Source organism: Rhinopithecus bieti, unplaced genomic scaffold (genome assembly GCF_001698545.2).
Source record: "Rhinopithecus bieti isolate Rb0 unplaced genomic scaffold, ASM169854v2 scaffold_75561, whole genome shotgun sequence".
NCBI classification, from domain to species: Eukaryota; Metazoa; Chordata; class Mammalia; order Primates; family Cercopithecidae; genus Rhinopithecus; species Rhinopithecus bieti.
The window spans coordinates 573,258-576,258 of record NW_016828330.1 but is presented as its reverse complement, the minus strand read 5'-3'; positions in this window follow the sequence as shown (position 1 = coordinate 576,258).

Here is a 3,001-nt window from a genome sequence, read left to right as displayed (position 1 = left end):
TTACATTAATTAAAGTCAAAGATAATTAGTTTGTGGAGAATCTCCCAAGCTAGAGTATGTTACAAGTAAAATTTCCATTTGCTTATATGTTTGGATCCAAATTACTGTATACTTCTGAAAGTAGCTATTAAACTGACCAGAATAAGGCTGCAGATATGTATGAAATGGAACTAGACTGTAGTTTAGGCCTATTAAAGCGAAGATTTTCAACCCTGGAAAGCACATTAATAGTAGATCCAATACTACTCATGCATTTGACGGAAAAAAATAGAAAAAATATCAGTTATATTTTTCTATGTTTTGGAAGAGAGTAGAACACTGAAAGGAAATATGAAAAGGTTTCTGAGAGTTTTGATCCAGGCTGCTAGTTACACAACACAGTCAGTATTTTAAAATTATTTGACCTAAACTCTGATTTACTTGCAAGTATTTATATTATACCTCAGTAAACAGCTTTAAAGGCAAATTTTTTAAAATCTCAAAATAAGGCCAAGTGCGGTGTCTCACACCTGTAATCGCAGCAGTTTGGGAGGCCAAAGCTAGTGGATCACCTGAAGTCAGGCGCTCGACACCAGCCTGAACAACATGGTGAAACCCCTTCTTTACTAAAAATGCAAAAAGTTAGCCAGGCATGGTGGTGGACACCTGTAATCCCAGCTACTTGGGAGGCTGAGGCAGGAGAATTACTGGAACCTGAGAGGCAGAGGTTGCAGTGAGCCAAGATCGTGCCACTGTACTCCAGCCTGGGAAAGAGAGCAAGACTCTGTCTCCAAAAAAATAAAAATAAATAAATAAATAACTTACACATTCAACTTCAAATTTTGAAAAGAATAAAGAATCAAACCTAACACATTGAGAATCAAAAAAGTTGGTTTTGAAAAAGGGAATCCAAGAGGAAAGAACAAATTACAAAGTCTGGTTCAGACTTGAGGCCAGGTGAAAATAATAATTTGGATTCAGTTAAGGTTAGTATCACTTTATTTTCTTACTCAGATCTTCACATAATTCAAAAATCAGATACAATTTATACTCAGAAGTACATGTGAGCATATTTTCTTTCCTTCAAATAGAACCACAAACAGAGAGGGAACTTCTAGAGAAAAGAAATTAAATAGATTTTTTTATTCTTCTATTTTAAGGAGTAGTAGGGGTCAGAGGTTGGGAGGTAATATAAGTACAAAGGCAGCAATTTCATCTTTCCATGTTCTGTTTTTTGTTGCATGATTGAGACTATTTTTGGTTACATTAGGGTGGGCACGGCTACATCCACCGTCACATTTTTCCTACATTAGAAGGTATTAGGCAAACTTTTCACCCTGCTTGCAATGATTCCACTAATTTTATTTTTGTCCTTAATAATTCCTTATGTCAAGAGGCATTAGCCTCACCCCATATTGACACTAACCCCAGAACATTTGCATGCTCTATACAATGTAGAATGGCTTAATAGGTAGGGGTGGTCCTCATGTTCAGCTATTGTTAGGCATATGTGCTCTGGTATTGCTATAGTGTCTGGGCTCACGGGATAGATTAAAGTATGCCTGATAAGTGATCTAGATACCTTCCCTCTTTTTCAATTTCTGCAACTACCATATGGACTTATTGCATTTGAACAGGGTGAAATCTCCCAAAATTCAGTGCTCTGCTTGTGACTAATTCAGTAGGTAATAAGATTATAAATCAATGATAAATGGCAGCCACTGAAGACCCAAGTGAAAGTAACCAAGCTACAGTGTCCCCACTCCGGTGTCCCAAATTATAGTGAAGATGAAAAGTCGTAGTCTCCTAACCTGTACAAGTCCTAAGCCATCTGTTAGTTAAGCAGCAGCTGAGGCAGGGTGCTGCAAGGAGCGTTGAGGAAACTGAATGCAGGAGCAAGGAGGGATTGCATCTGGGGAGATCTATCAGAATCCAGCCCACCTCCAGAGTTCTTGATTCTGAAACCTTCCAAAGCTTCAAACTTTCCCTTGGATTTAAATCCTAAACCTTCTTCAAATTGCATGTTGTGCTCAAGAGAAGATCCTAGAGACCTGGCTGGCTTTCCTCCAGAGGCCTGCTGCTAGAGGTCTGTCAGAATGCTCATTTATTCCTTAAAACAAAGCAAGAGGAGATCGTGTCTCATATTTGTTTTGATCTTTCTTCTTTCTCACTTAAGCCACCAGGCTATTTCCTCAATCCTTCTATGACTATTTCAAAGTCTGTAGTGTACATTTATAAAACAAAAATATTGGTCATGGCTCTTTGTGTATATGTGTACATGCACATGGGTTAGTAGGGATATACAAAATAAAAGCAAGTGATCTTTTACTAAAAACCAGATCAACAAAATGTGGAGGAGCCATACTATGTAACAATAAATAACTTTTGGAAGAGTCATCATAAGCAGTCCAGAAGGTCATTAAAACTCTGCTCTGATGCCCCACTTTTTCTCTAAGAAGATGGCAAAGGGCATACGTCAATTTTATAGGGCAGCATTAAAATAGAAGAGTGCCTCTTTTGAACTTGAAGTGTCTTCTTTAACAAGGAAGACTGTTGTATCTCCTGCCCTACATAAATATTTGTTTACATGGATACAAATATGTGCAGTAATTTGTTCTATGTAAAAATAACTCATACAGCTGAACTGTGTCTCCCCATCTGGCTGTTCAACCTACTTCAATCACCTTACATGAACCAACATAACCTCTATTTTGTCATCTATCTAATCTAAAGCTTAGCTTGTTCACAAAGAAGAAATCTGAAAAAAGTTATGTCTAAACTTATTAGTCTGGTATATGAGATATGTATCAGTCAGTGGACTATGAGCTAGAGAAATGTAATGAGTTAATTGTCACATTTACCAGTTTCCCTGGAGTACATTATTGATGTCACACATATATACATACACACAGACATACTTTAGAAATATTCCAGATTTAGTTCCAGACCACTGCAATAAATTATATATAAACATATAATTTATATATATAAAATTATATATAATTATATTATATATAATTTT